The sequence below is a fragment of the Cetorhinus maximus genome, chromosome 13 (genome assembly GCF_964194155.1).
Source record: "Cetorhinus maximus chromosome 13, sCetMax3.hap1.1, whole genome shotgun sequence".
Lineage (NCBI taxonomy): Eukaryota > Metazoa > Chordata > Chondrichthyes > Lamniformes > Cetorhinidae > Cetorhinus > Cetorhinus maximus.
The window spans coordinates 15,696,708-15,711,869 of NC_135891.1; positions in this window are offsets into that span (position 1 = coordinate 15,696,708).

Here is a 15,162-nt window from a genome sequence, read left to right on the forward strand (position 1 = left end):
CAAATCTAGTTGGTTTTCAACATACTGGTCTAAAAAAGCCATCTCACACTCCAGGAATTCATCTGCCACAATATTATTGCTAATATGATTTGCCCATACTATATGTAGATTAAAGTCACCCATGATTACAGTAGCACCCTTATTATATGCATCTCTAATTTCCTGTTTAATGCCATCCCCCACCTTACCAATACTGTTTGGAGGCCGATAGACAACTCCCACCAATGTTTCCTGCCCCTTGTTGCTCAGCTCCATCCAGACTGATTCTATATCTTGATTTTCTGAGCCAATATCCTTTCTCACTATTGTACTAATGTCATCCTTTACCAACAATGCCACCCCGCCTCAATTTCCTTTTTGCCTTTCTTTCCTAAATATTGAATACCCTTGGATATTCAGTTCCTAGCCTTGGTCACCCTGTAGCCATGTGTCTGCAATCTCAATCATATCATACCCATTTACACCTATTTGCACTGTTAATTTGCCTACCTTATTGCGAATGGTCTGTGCATTCAGATAGTGGTTTTAGACTTGGTTTTGTTTAACACATTTTTACACATTTTTGTTGTACATGGAAAAGAAAAACAGGCTTGCTGTTTAGGGAAATGGACAGTCATGAGATACCCTAAATAGACAAAATTAATTTTTCACTTTATCTTTTTTGTCTTTGCCGTACTTGGGAGCTATGTGTTGAGGCTTGGAGCCGGGGATCGGGATTAGTGATGGGTTCTTTCAAACAGTGCTGTTGGAGAGCTGTAAAAGGGAAAGAGGGATGGGAGGAGGAGGGGGAACTGTCCCATCCACATGCAGTCTAGCTCCCACCTCCTGTCACAGGCACCCCGACACAGCCGTCACTCCCCTCGCACAAGAAAACTCAGTATCACTGGAAGCGAAATTCCAGTTCCTGGGAGTGGTTCGTGCTGTGGACATAGACAACAGCTGGGTGTGTCCTGGGGTCAGGCTGGGTAACAGCTCCCCTGGGCCTACTCCAGTCTTTTTACCAGCGGAGACTCCCTTCTGTTTCTTCTCCTTGGCCTCCTGGAAGATGTTGTCACAACTCGTTCAGTGCAGCTGAAAAACTCCTGCACAGTGGCTAGCGGGAACAACCAGAAAAACTTCTCCAGCTCCTCCAATCACATATTCCCTCCTGCTCTTGCCACACCAGGGACAGAATCTATGATTGGAGGAGCAGCAAGGGCAAGAGAGGAGGGAGAGAATCTGTGATTGGAGGAGCTGGAGCAAAGACTAGCTTGAGCACTGAATGTATAGTCTCGTCTCATTGGTTTCCCCAATGGATTGCATTGAATAGATCTTAGCAACTTCAAGGGAAGATAGCGTAAGAGTTTTAAAAAAAATTCCTCATCAGTACCCTCACACCAGCAGATCTGTTCATACATTATAACTTGTTCATTTCTTTTTCATATTTAAAATGAAGTACATCGCCAGATGACCTTTACAGACCAATCAGCATGAGGGAGAGTAGAACAGACAGTATCATGCAAAGCCACTGGAAAATCATCTTGGCAAGCAAATCACCAGAAATCAAAGAACAAAAGGAAGAACTTGGATATATCCAGCATGGGAGAGACAGAATCTGTGATTGGAGGAGCAGTTCTGTCTTTCCCAGGCCTGCTGCTCCTCCAATCACTAGTCTGCTGTCAGTTCCAGTTCTCAGCAACTGACTATTTAAATGACAGTCAACAATTTTTTTTTTTAAAAAGCCTTACTGTTGCTGAGAGCAGCTTCATGGTTGATCATTTTTATAAAAAATATCGGAACTGTCAATTTCACTGCAGTGACTACACTTCATGAGCAGGTCATAGGCTGCAAGGTGCTTTGGATGTCCTGTGGTCGTGAAGATTACTTAAACTGAGCAAGACCTTATCCATTCTGCAGAAGTAGAGGACAATCTAATGGCTGGGTGCATGATATTATTCAAATTAGTTATTTCATCCGAGGGGTGTAATTGGATTCGATTTTATCAGTAATCTCACAGGGTAGAAAGGTCAAATGACACCCGAGCAACAAAGTGGAATGATTGAACAACACCATGGTGTATACATTTAGCCACACACTGTGCTGGGACTTGAAAGTCACAAATATACAATATCTAGCACATATAGACCTTCCATTCCAGAAATTAGTTATAGATGCAAAACAATCTTAAACTGTTGGATGCATCTGCATTGCAGCCTGAAATTGGCAATGTTTACCTAAGTTAGGGCAAAGGGGAGGGGAGGGAAAGGGGAGGGATCAGTAAACATACATGTTGCCCATCATCATGGGGGAGGTGGTGGTGTAGTGGTTGTCATGAAAATGTAATTTTCATAATGTTATTGGAATTTGTTGTAAAGCAGGAATAATGGGGTCTGGATTGTAGAGTGTGTGTCATAATTGAATTAAAGACAGCTAGTCCGAAGGCTTTGATGTATCAGGGGAGAAGCTAGGTTTGAAATGCTAAATAAGTAGACATGGTTGAAGTTTTAGTATGTGAGGTGTAAAGGAAAATTTGCATTTTTAGATAAACCAGAGTAGTTGAATTTCAAAAGAAAGGGTGAAATGTTACACTTAGCCAGAAGAAGCCAAACAGTGTGTTTATTTTTCCCAAAGCTTATTGATAAAATTAGGACTATGAAAGATTTTATTATTAGAAAGGTAAAGTCCAAAGACATATTGGAACAATGGGATTTACATTAAAAAGGGAGAAACCTGTATAAAGGAGATGAGGTTATTGTAAGGAGAAGAAATTCTAAGATCTAACAAGTGTGAAAAGCCTCCAGCCCCTCTGTACCAAGCTGCTGCCCATAGGAACCGAAGTTAAGGGAATTCACTGTGAATATCCCTGTCCAGGGGTTTTTTGTTTATTCATTCACGGGATGTGGGTGTCGCTGGCTGGACAAGCATTTATTGCCCATCCCTAGTTGCCTTTGAGAAGGTGGTGGTGAGCTGCCTTCTTAAACCGCTGCAGTCCTTATGGTGTAGGTACACCCACAGTGCTGTTAGGAAGGGAGTTCCAGGATTTTGACCCAGTGACAGTAAAGGAATGGTGATATATTTCCAAGTCGGGTTGGTGAGTGACTTGGAGGGGACCTTCCAGGTGGTGGTGTTCCCATCTATCTGCTGCCCTTGTCCTTCTAGATGGTAATGGTTGTGGGTTTGGAAGGTGATGTCTAAGGAGCCTTGGTGAATTCCTGCAGTGCATCTTGTAGATGGTACACACTGCGGCTACTGTTCGTCGGTAGTGGAGGGAGTGAATGTTAGTGGATGTGGTGCCAATCAAGCAGGCTGCTTTGTCCAGGACGGTGTCAAGCTTCTTGAGTGTTGTGGGAGCTGCACTCATCCAGGCAAGTGGAGAGTACTCCATCACACTCCTGACTTGTACCTTATTGGTGGTGGACAGGCTTTGGGGAGTCAAGAGGTGAGTTATCCATTGCACGATTCCTAGCCTCTGACCTGTTCTTGTAGCCACAGTATTTATATGGCTAGTTCAGTTTAGTTTCTGGGTATTGTGCGCTTTGCCTGGGTCAGTTAAAATCTATTTTGTTTTACTGTTGCCTTAACGGAGGTGTACCTGGGAGTTAGATTAAATAGGGGAGCTAGGAGTTATCATAGTTCAAGGCACGCATTTCAAAATAAAAATACAAATTGCAAAACAATTGTGGCAGTTATTTCAAGTTTCCCTCTGGGATTTGAGCAGCTTAGCATTTACCATCCACTGTGCCATAACAGTGGTATTTTCACTGGACTCGTAATCCAGAGACTCAAGGGTAATGTTCTGGGCACATGGGTTCAAATCCCACTATGGCATAGAGTGAAATTTGAATTCAATAACAATCTGGAATTAAAAGTCTGATGATGACCGCAAAACCATTGCTAATTGTCATAAAAACCCATCTGGTTCACTAATGTCCTTATCTGGCCTGGTCTACATGTGACTCCAGACCCACAGCAATGTGGTTGACTCTTTAATGCCCACTGAACAAGGGTAATTAGGGAGATGGTCAATAAATGCTGGCCTTGCCAGCGATGCCCACATCCCACGGACGAATAAAAAAAATTCCAACAGTCCCTTCCAGTAAGCTAACACATATTTGCATGGAGTGAGGTCAGAATCAAACTGAACCATCATAGTGCTCATATGTTTCATCACTGAGCTCGAAGATGAATGAGGAAGCAGAGATGGTTTTCTACAGGTACCTGTAGAAAAACACAGCTTACTCTTCGAAGGAGAATGGATGCAAGTATACAATGTAAGCACTTGTGTGATTACTTGTGATGACTCTTTGGAACTGGTTTCATCAAGAAACAGTTAAACTTTATGTTAGGGGGAAGAAAGTAAGTGAGAATTTATGGTAAGGGAGAATTCATTATAAGGGAATGAATTACTTAAATTAGAATCTACAGGCAGTCCAGTGCACACCAGTAAATCAACAGTTAAACCGGATGAACTTGGTACACACTCAGGGCTTGCAATCACCAGCAAGGTCCTGGGAGCTAGACTGGATTTGGTATCCTGAGAGTCAGGCTGGAGACTTAGGTTGGAAAGCAACTAAGATTAAGTTTGCTCTTCAACAGGTAGGGGAAGGACAGATGGTCCCAGCTTAGATAGGAGGGAAGGTCTCCGCCTGGGTGAAAAGTGGGATGTACCTGATGCCAGAGACATACGTGATCAGTAAAGTATAAATATGCTGAACACCTGTAATTTGGCAGAGTGCTATCTCAAGTTGCCTTGAGATGGTTCTCTCCTTGCAATTGCTCGAATAAACGATCGTGACCTGTACCTGAGCCTCCCGCGGTCCGTTTGTCAAAGATACCACAACACTTTATGACAGAGACATTTCAGTGCTCGCACCCTCGACAGGTCTCTCATCGGGAAAAAAAGCCCTGCCCCCAGGATTTCCCGCACTAAGAGCTCACTGGTCAGAGCCCCCACAGTACATCACATGACCCGTGATTGGCAGGAGGGAGTGACTATACAAACTTGTGGTTTGAACAAGTCATTATCTGGGATCACTGCTTGAGGTTGAGAAGCTGAAGATAGCAAAAGGGAAACAAAATAACTGTTGTTCTTTCAGTTTGTGGAAATGTGGCTCATTTCATGAAACTTATTGAATATCTGTTCAAATGATACCAATCCAATATATACAGCGGCAGCTCACAAAGAAAAGGCATTGCTTGCCTTTATCATTTGGAGAGAGACTGATATGTAGGAAATACTTTTTTAGCCTCTATTGAATAATTATTTTTTCATGTTATCCTTAAAAATTAAAATTGAAGTAATTATTAATGGTTTAGATTAAAGATGCATGTTTTGCTCAGAAATACCTGTAACACAAATAGTAATTCTGCATTTTTTTATTCATTCATGGGATGTGGGTGTCACTGGTTAGGTCAGCTTTTATTACCCATCCCTAATTGCCCTTGCCCTTCTTGAACTGCTGCAGTCCATGTGGTTTAGGTACACCCACAGTGCTGTTAGGGAATGAGTGCCAGGATTTTGACCCAGCGATAGTGAAGGAAAGACAATATAGTTCCAGCTCAGGATGGTGAGTGGCTTGGAGGGGAACTTGCAAGTGGTGGTGTTCCCTTGTATCTGCTGCCCTTATCCTTCTAGATGGTAGTGGTCATGGGTTTGGAAGGTGCTCTCTAAGGAGCCTTGGTGAATTCCTACAGTGCATCTTGTAGATGGTACACACTGCTGTTACTGTTTGTCAGCGGTGGAGAGAGTGAATGTTTGTGGATGGGGGGGCCAATCAAGCGGGCTGCTTTGTCTTGGACAGTGTCGAGCTTCTTTAGTGTTGTGGGAGCTGTACTCATCCAGGCAAATGGAGAGTATTCCATCACACTCCTGACTTGTGCCTTGTAGATGGTGGACAGAAGGCGAGTTACTCGCTGCAGGATTCCTAGCCCCTGACCTGCTCTTGTAGCCACTGTATCTATATGGCTAGTCCAGTTCAATTTCTGGTCAATGGTAACCCCCAAGATGTTGATAGTGGGGGATTTAGTGATGATGATGCCTTTGAACGTCAAGGAACGATGGTTAGATTCTTTCTTGTTGGAGATGGTCATTGCCTGGCACTTGTGTCGCACGAATGTTACTTGGCTGCTATCCTTCTGATGTTATAACAGTGACTACACAAGCAACATGTGCTATGGGTAAAAGGGAATGAGTGGGTGTACTATACTTAGATTTCCAGAAGGCATTTGATAAGGTGCCACATCAAAGGTTATTGCACAAAATAAAAGGTTATAAAATCGTCGGTAACATATTGGCATGGATAGAAGATTGACTAGCTAAAAGAAAACAGTGTAGGTATAAATGGATTGTTTTCTGGTTGGCAAGATGTGACGAATGGTGTGCCACAGGCATCAGTGCTGGGGCCTCAACTTTTTACAATTTATATAAATGACTTGGATGAAGGGATCAAAGGTATTGTTGCTAAATTTGCTGATGACAAAAGATTGGTAGGAAAGTAAGTTATGAAGAAGACATAAGGAGGCTACAATGGGATATAGGTAGATTAAGTGAGTGGGTAGATTAAGTGAGTGGGCAAAGATCTAGCAAATCGAGTGTCATGTGGGAAAACGTGAAATTATCCATTTTGGCAGAAAGAATAAAAAAGAAGCATATTATCTAAATGGTGAGAGATTGCAGAGTACTAAGATACAGAGGGATCTGGGTAACCTAGTGCATGGATCACAAAATGTTAGTATGCAGGTACAGCAAGTAATTAGGAAAACTAATACAATGTTATCATTTATTGCAAGGGCAATTGAATACAAAAGTAGGGAGTTTATGCTTCAGTTATACAGGGCATTGGTGAGGCCACATCTGGAGTACAGTGTAAAAGTATTGGTCTCCTTAATTCAGGAAGGATGTAAATGCATTGAAAGCAGTTCAGGAGGAGATTTACTCGACCAATACCTAGAATGGGCAGGTTGTTATGAGGGAAGATTGGAACTTTCTTCTTCAAAAGGTGGTGGAAGCAGAGTCTTTGAATATTTTTAAGGCAGAAGTAGACAGATTTTTGATAAGCAACGGGGTGAAAAGTTATCGGGGGTAGGCGGGAATGTGGAGTTGAGGCTACAATCAGACCAGCCTTGATCTTAGTGAATGGAGGAGCAGGCTTGCGGGGCCGAGTGGCATCATATAATTAAAATCATATAATATCATACTTTCTAGGCTACACAATACAGACCGGCAGATAAAAGAATTTCTACAGCATCTTTCGTGACTTCAAGATGCCCCAAAGCGCTTTGTAGCCAATGAAGTACTTTTTTTTTAAGCGTATTCACTGTTGTCTAGGAAATGCAGTAGCCAATCTGTGCACAGCAAGGTCCCACAGATCAGATGATCTGTTTTAGTGATGCAAATTGAGGGGTAAATCTTGATCAGGTCTCTAGGAAGAACTCCCCAGCTCGTCTTCAAACAGTGCCATGAGATCTTTTACATCCACCTGATGTCTGATCTATAAGTGAGCAAGTCTGATGGTGCTTCACTCCCTCTGTACTGCAGCGGAATGACAGTCTGGATAATGTGCTCAAATCTCTGGAGTGAGACTTGAACTAACCACCTTCATGCAAGAATGTTACCACTGAGCTACGGCTGGCACCTTGCATTTATATATCACCTAAAAAGCCCTTCAGAAACATCTCAAAAGTTCTTCACATCCAATGAATTTCTTCGAATGTAATTAGTTTACAGACAAATATGCAATGGAGCTTGCAAGCATTTAGTGAGTCCACAATGTGTAAACAGACACACATAATACCTAATTTGCTCCCAGATAATCACGCATGTTTAAACCCAGTTCCAGTTTACCATTAGATTCCCCAAATACTGAAAACCTATCCCAAAAATACAGTGCACAAATTTCAGTATTTTTAAATTGAAAAATATCAGTATTGTTTTCAAGCTACAATACATATGTGAAAGAAAAGAAGACTTGCATTTATAAACCACCTATCCCAAACTCACAACATGCTAGAGTGCTTTACAACCAATTAAGTACTTATGAAGTGCAGTCACTGTTGGAATGTGAGAAATGTGGCAGCCAATTTATGAATGCTGAGATCTAATCTCTTAAAATGTCTGTTGAATGATAAATATTGACCAGAACACCAGAGACAACACCCTTCCTCTTTTTTTCTTAATTCACAGGGTGTGGGCTTCGCTGGTTGGGCCAGCATTTATTGTCCATCCCCAGTTGCCCGGTGGTGGTGAGCCACCTCTCCTTTGAAAGTGTCATAGAGCCACAGAGATCTACAGCACAGCAAAAGGCCCCTCGGCCCATCGAGTCTGCGCCGGTCAAACAAGTAGCTAACTATCCTAATCCCATTTTCCAGCACTAAGCCCATAGCCTTGTATGCCATGGCATCGCAAGTGCACATCCAAATACTTTTTAAATGTTATGAGGGTATCTGCCTCTACCACCCTTTCAGGCAGTGAGTTCCAGATTCCCACCACCCTCTGGGTGAAAAAATTCTTCCTCATGTCCCCTCTAAACCTCCTGCCCCTTACCTCAACTCTATACCCCTGGTTATTGGTCCCTCCACCAGGAGGAAAAGTTCCTCATAATTTTATACATGTCCCCCCTCAATCTCCTCTGCTCCAAGGAAAATAACCCCAATCTATCCAATGTCTCCTCATAACTAAAACTCTCCAGCCCAGGCAACATCCTGGTAAATCTCCTCTGCACTCCCTCCAGTTCAATCTCATCCTTCTTATAATGCGGATTCCAGAACTGCACACAATACTCTAGCTGTGGCCTAACCAGCGCTTTATACAGTTCCAGCAAAACCTCCCTGCTCTTATATTCTGTACCTCGGCTAATAAAGGCAAGTATCCCATATGCCTTCTTAACCACCTTATCTACCTGTCCCGCTACCTTAAGGGACCAGTGGACATGCACACCAAGGTCCCTCTGATCCTCGGTACTTCCCAGGGTCCTACCATTCATCATGTATTCCTGTGCCTTGTTTGTCCTGCCCAAGTGCATTGACTCACACTTATCCAAATTAAATTCCATTTGCCACTGATCAGCCCATCTGACCAGCCCGTCTATATCCTCCTGTAATCTAAGGCTATCCTCCTCACTATTTACCACCCCACCAATTTTCGTGTCATCCGCAAACTTACTGATCAACCCTCCTACATTCAAGTCTAAATAATTTACATATACCACAAACAGCAAGGGACCCAACACCGATCCCTGTGGAACCCCAATGGACACAGGCATCCAGTCACAAAAGCACCCCGTGATTATCACCCTCTACTTACTGCCGCTCAGCCAATTCTGGATCCAATTTGCCAAATTGCCTTGGATCCTATGGGCTCTTACCTTCATTATCAGTCTCCCATGTGGGACCTTATCAAAAGCCTTGCCGAAGTCCAAGTAGACGTGTCATGGGGGTTCTTTTACATCCACCCGAGAAGGGAGGCAGGGCCTTCGTTCAATGTCTCACCTGAAAGACGGCACCTCACACAGTGCAGCCTCCCTTAGTATCACATTGAAGTGTCAGCCTAGAGTTTGTGCTCATGACTCTGGAATGGTCCTTGAGCCACAACCTTCTGACACAAAGGTGAGAGTGCTGCCAATTGAACAGTAGCTGAGAGTTCGGCTATTCAAGCCTAAATATTTGTTACAGTTCTGAGAGATAAATACCTTCATAGGGTGGAAGTCAGGAGAGAGACTGGTGACGGATCAAGAAAACAAAGAAACAAAAGGTATGCCTAGAGCAGGTGTGCTTCACACTGTGAGCAAAAATAAGAGAAAAAAATGAGACATGCAAAGAAAAGGAAACAAAATGGTTGAGGGGGGCAGTTTACAGTCTGAAATTATTGAACTCAGTGTTGTTGAGTTCACCTGCTCCAGGGACATCTTTTGTTTCTTGTTTCTTTTCTTGCCCCTTCACATTCCCTTAGGCCCTGGAAGTCTCTTCTGGCAGTCAATCTCTCCTGACTTTCACCCCTATTACAGTCCTTCCTTTTGCCTTTGTTCCACCCACCCCTTGCCCAAAAACCTATGACATCTCTTAACCTATCCCAGTTCTGATGAAAGGTCATCGACCTGAAACGTCTACTCTGTTTCTCCCTCCACAATTGCTGCCTGACCTGCCGAGTTTTTCGAGAATTTTCTGTGTGCTAATCTCCATGTCTGATTCTCTGATCGCCACACAGAGCAAACATTGTTTCAGGAGCAGACTCATCTGTTTTATCTTTAGGATCCATGTTTTACACAACTAAAGGTTTCCTTGAATTCCTCTGCCCTCCTGCGCCTGACCAATCTGTGCTTAGCCTGAAAATGCATGACACTGGTACTGACATAGGGAAGGCTAAGAGTAGATTGGTTAAATGTATTTGAAATCATGAAGGGTTTAATTTGAGTAAATAAAGAGAAACTGTTTGCAATGAAGGGTTAATAGACAGAAGGCATGGATTTAAGGGACTTGGAAAAAGACCAGAGATGACATGAGAAAAACTATTTTCTACAATGAGTATTAGAATTGAGAATGCATACTGCGTATGCTGGACTGTCCTATGATTCTTTGAATACACATTTTGCCTCCCAGAGCTGAGGGGATGGTTCTCATTGCATGGTAAATAAACCAGCAGCTTCCTCTATTGTTGTCTGTGTACAGACATTATGGATACACAAATTTAGCTGTTAAAATGTAGATTTCAAAAGCTCCCCCCACCAACTCCCCACCACAACTATCACCTGTCTCTGTATATAGGGCAGAGACCCTCACTTATTTGCCAAAGCACAGTGCTGCTGGAGAGCACGATCTCCCACCCAAAGTGTAAATCTGCGTGTTTAGTGACTTACAGTTTAGATACAGCTTATAAAAGAATTTTAATGCTTTTCTTTCAGGTCAAACTGGCCATCCCTGGAGTCCCAGAAATTGCAAATTCTCTTGAAAATGTTGCAAAAATCATTGGTAGAAATTTAAATTTTAGCAATGCCAAAAAAACAAAAATAGTGGACATTAGAGAAAAGCTCCCCTTGACTTATAACCTGATACCCACTGACTGTGTAAAGAAGCCAGTTTCTCCACAGTTGCAGGTAATGTTTTTTATCAGTGGCATGTACATTATTACTTATTTCAGCATTGGATGCTTATACAGTTCACATGCGCAGAAAAATTGCAGCCTCATTTTTTCAGAAGAAGGAAGAAGAAAGAATTTGTTATTTGTACCAGAAGATTTTAAAGAAATATGGAAAAGATGGTAATACAGAACCCTTAACCTCAGAGGGAGATGCCAGGGAGAGGGGATGTGCTGAGCAAGGAGCAGTAGGCAGATTCTCACAAGTGGGGGCAGATGGAGAAACAACTCAATCTGGGGCTGAACCTGCAACACTTGAAATGGCGAGTTACAAAACAGCGGAGGTAGTTTGTTGGGAGATGGTAGACAGTGATGAGGAAGAAAACAATTTTTAAAAGTATGATAAAGTTCTACTGAAGGATGTACCATTAAACAGGAACGACGGGGATGTGCTTTTCATTCAAACCAAACCATTCCCGCCCCCCACCCCCCATACATTCATACCGTACACTTCCATTGAAAACATCCAATCTGTTTTAAACTGTAAAAGTTTTATCTGCAATGAAGATCTATTGTCACTGCCACCAGTTCATTCTTGTGATGTCAGTGACATGGAAATGTCTCGGATCAACTTTATTGATTGTAATAGGCTCAAGATGCAGAATGGCCCAACCTCAGAAAAATAACCTATGGGCTGAGTATTTTTTTTTAATATTAAAAGAGCATTTTTATAAGGCATTACTAGTTAGTTCGTTGCGATATCGATCACCTACAAAACCAACATCTCTTCTCCTCTTCCATTCTTAGATAGTGTTTCTCTCTCTCTCCCTCACATGCTTCCCCTTATATTATACCTTTAGTTTGAATTCAGTTTTTTTATCCTCATTCTTTCCTCAGTCTGTACAACCTTGGTCGCCTTTGCTACAGCCAAGGACTTGATCATTGCTACAAAGGTTATTTCTTTTTGGTGAATATAAAAACATTCACAAATTTAAGTTCACTTGATCTCATTGCTGAATATCATTCATAACACAGAGTTTGCTACCAACTGAGGTGTTAGGAAAGACACATATTTGCATTTTTGCTTACGGAAATACCTGAGGAATGAAATGATGGTCCGTGCTCACTTGTGTCATTAAATGAAATGTCCAATGAGAACCGCTGGCATCTTGCTTATCTCTCATCACCTGTCAAGAGTATCCCCCTTTCCAGAAGTTAAAAACAGTTTTCTATGATTTTCATTTTCCACTTAAGGCCAAATATTTTATCTATTTCAAATTAGCACAGTCAGTAATCAGAAACAGTAGGTGTTATTTCATCACTCCCCTAAGAAATAAAAAGCAGGATTAGGCCATACAGCCAGACTTGCTCTGCCATTTAATTGGATCATGTCTGATCTTCAACCTCAACTTCACTTTCCTGTCTGATTCCCCTATTCCTTAATTCCCCCAGAGTCCTTCAAATATATTCAATTACTGAGCTTCCACAGCCCTTTGGGGTGGAGAATTAGAAAAGCTTACAAACCTTTGAGTGAGGAAATTCCTCCTCGTCTCAGATCTTAAATGATCGGCCCCTTATCCAGAGACTATGCCCCCAGTTTTACACACACCAGTCAGGGGAAACAATCTCTTACAATCTTCCAAATTTCAATGTGAACACCTCTCATTCTTTTAAACTCCAGAGAGCATAGGCCCAACCTACTCAAACTCTCATCATAGGGCAACCTTCCCATTCCAAGGATCAATTTGGTGAACCTTTGCTGCACTGCCTCCAAGGCAAGCATATCCTTCCTTAGATAATAAGACTTAAACTGTGCACAGTACTCACCAAGCCTTGTACAATTCTAGTAAGGCTTCCTTACACCTGCACTGCCCCTCGCAATATAAGCCAACATGACAATTGCCTTCCTAACTGCTTGCTGGATGTACATGCTATCTTTCTGTGCTTCTTGTATTTATTTACTTACTTTGTTCCTTCAGTCCCTTGCAGGACAATAGGCAGCAATACTCCGCCACTGGCCATGGTCAATCGCAATTTTTTTTGCTCCAGCCCAGGTGGTGTCCCACTCTTGAAAGTCCTTCTTAAATGTATTTGGCCAGGTTTTCTTTGGCTGGCCCTGTCTTCTTTTTCCAGCTGGTGGTGTCCATTTTATTGCCATCCTAGCCCAGATGATGAAATACCAGTCTCAATGGTATGTCTGTCACGATGTCCCATGGGCACTTCTGATGAGTCCTCTGTAGCACTTCTTTATTGGTGATGTTGTCTTTCTATGTGATGTCCGGGATCTTATGTAGGCAACTCTGATGAAAAATGTCCAACTTATGTGTCACCTTTGATGTTCGCTGCCATATCTCACTGGCATAGATTGCAGCTGGCACTACTATAATCATATAGAGTCATAGCCTCATGGCCAAGTTGATGGTTTTGGATGCCCAGATCATGAGGAGCCATTGGAAGAATGATGTTGCTATGCCGAATCTTGTGTGGGCTTCTTGTACGGGGACATCTAAATCACTCGGAAATCAACATTTTAAAAAATTCCCTCCATTTAAAAAAATCCTACTTTTCTATACCCTACCAAAATTAATAACCTCACATTCCTCCATCTATCATTTTGTTGCCCATTCACTTACATTCCTTTGCAGCCTCTTTGTGTCCTCCTCACAGCTTATTGTTCCACTTAGCTATGTATTACCACAAAACTTGGATACATCCTGGTCTCTTTGTCTAAATCATGAATGTAAATTGTAAATAGCTGAGGCCTCAGCACTGATCTTTGTGGAACTCCACTAGTTACTGCCTGACAATTTGAAAATATCCAGTTTGCCCCTACCCTCTGCCTTCTGTCTGTTACCCAATCTATATCCATGCTACTATATTACCTCCAACTCTATGAGCCCTTACCGTGTGTACTTTTCTTTATATGGTACTTTGTTGAATGTCTTTTGGAAATCAATGGTTCCCCTTTTTCTACCCTGTTTGTTACAAACTCAAGAAACTCGAAAAATTATGTCAAGTGTGATTTCCCTTTAATAATGCCCTATTCATTCCATCTAATCATATTATGATTTTCTAAGTGCCTTGTTAACACCTCCTTAATAATAAGTTCAAGTATTTTCCTGGCACATGGGCCGGGATTTTTGCGTCCAAGGTGTAAATATAGAGTCGGGAAATTTCCCGGCCCTGAATAGCAGGATCTTTGTTCTGGGTGGGGGAGAGATGTTTGGGGTGTATGCTGGAATTGGGCCCACCACCCTCAGAAACAGTTTGGTGGCAGCCACAGGGGTTGCTGAGTAGTGAGGTGGACTGGTTAAAAGGCCCAGCTTGGTGCTCTGGGACTTTGTCCCAGTTGATTTATTTAATATTAGGCCATCTAGTCCTCACCCTTCACACCCCCATCCACTTCCCATGCCCCACACATGCCCCAATGGTCCCTTATTCCCTTTATACCAGCCTATGCCCCTGCACTCTAACCAATGGCCCTTTATAGTCCCTATGCCAGCTTAGTGCCAAATCATGCCAACCCATGCCCCTCACATCTCCATGCCATCTCATCCATTATACACCATGGGCAGACCTCAGGAAATTAAATAAAATAAAGTTCTAAGTACCTATTATAGCCTTCGCTATATGAAAAAAATACTCTGATAAAATCCCATTCAATATAGTTTAAATCCCCTAGAGTATTTAATCCCTTATTAAAAAATTGTACTCATAGCCCCACAAAGACAGCTAATCCCCTAATAATGTCTTGGAGTGTCAATCAAACTGTGAAGTTACAGTCTCCCATTGTGATAACAATAGGTTGCGGAAGCAGCTAAACTGTAATAATGATAGCCCTCAGGCTTATGTCGACAAACAGCTACTGAAATTGCAAATACATTTTTTTCCAACTCAGATACAACAGACTGTTCTTTTTTTTCAAAATTTAAAGGGCAGGAGATTTAAATAACTTGACAGCTTGACATTTCCACAGACCTTATCCACCTTTTGCGAGCATCCACGCCCACTCTTAAAAATCATAAGTCACACACTGGGAAATGAACCTCGCTCTAGTGACAATGGGGTCTGTTTGAACGCAGTGCTGAGTTCAAATGGCCCTCCTAAGATTTGGA